Below are 620 nucleotides of genomic sequence, written 5' to 3'. Positions count from 1 at the left end.
GAAAAGGCAGCCTTCAGAATGGGAGAAAATAATAGCAAATGAAGCAACTGACAAACAACTAATCTCAACAATATACAAGCAACTCCTACAGCTCAACTCCAGAAAAATAAATGACCCAATCAAAAAAATGGGCCAAAGAACTAAATAGACATTTCTCCAAAGAAGACATACAGATGGCTAACGAACACATGAAAAGATGCTCAACATCATTCATTATCAGAGAAATGCAAATCAAAACCACTATGAGGTACCATTTCACGCCAGTCAGAATGGCTGTGATCCAAAAGTCTACAAGCAATCAGTGCTGGAGAGGGTGTGGAGAAAAGGGAACCCTCTTACACTGTTGGTGGGAATGCAAACTAGTACAGCCACTATGGAGAACAGTGTGGAGATTCCTTAAAAAACTGGAAATAGAACTGCCTTATGATCCAGCAATCCCACTGCTGGGCATACACAACTGAGGAAACCAGAAGGGAAAGAGACACATGTACTCCAATGTTCATCGCAGCACTGTTTATAATAGCCAGGACATGGAAGCAACCTAGATGTCCATCAGCAGATGAATGGATAAGAAAGCAGTGGTACATATACACAATGGAATATTACTCAGCCATTAAAAA

This window comes from Bison bison, unplaced genomic scaffold (assembly GCF_000754665.1).
Source record: "Bison bison bison isolate TAMUID 2011002044 unplaced genomic scaffold, Bison_UMD1.0 scf7180017864495, whole genome shotgun sequence".
Taxonomy (NCBI): domain Eukaryota; kingdom Metazoa; phylum Chordata; class Mammalia; order Artiodactyla; family Bovidae; genus Bison; species Bison bison.
This window is presented reverse-complemented; position numbering follows the sequence as displayed.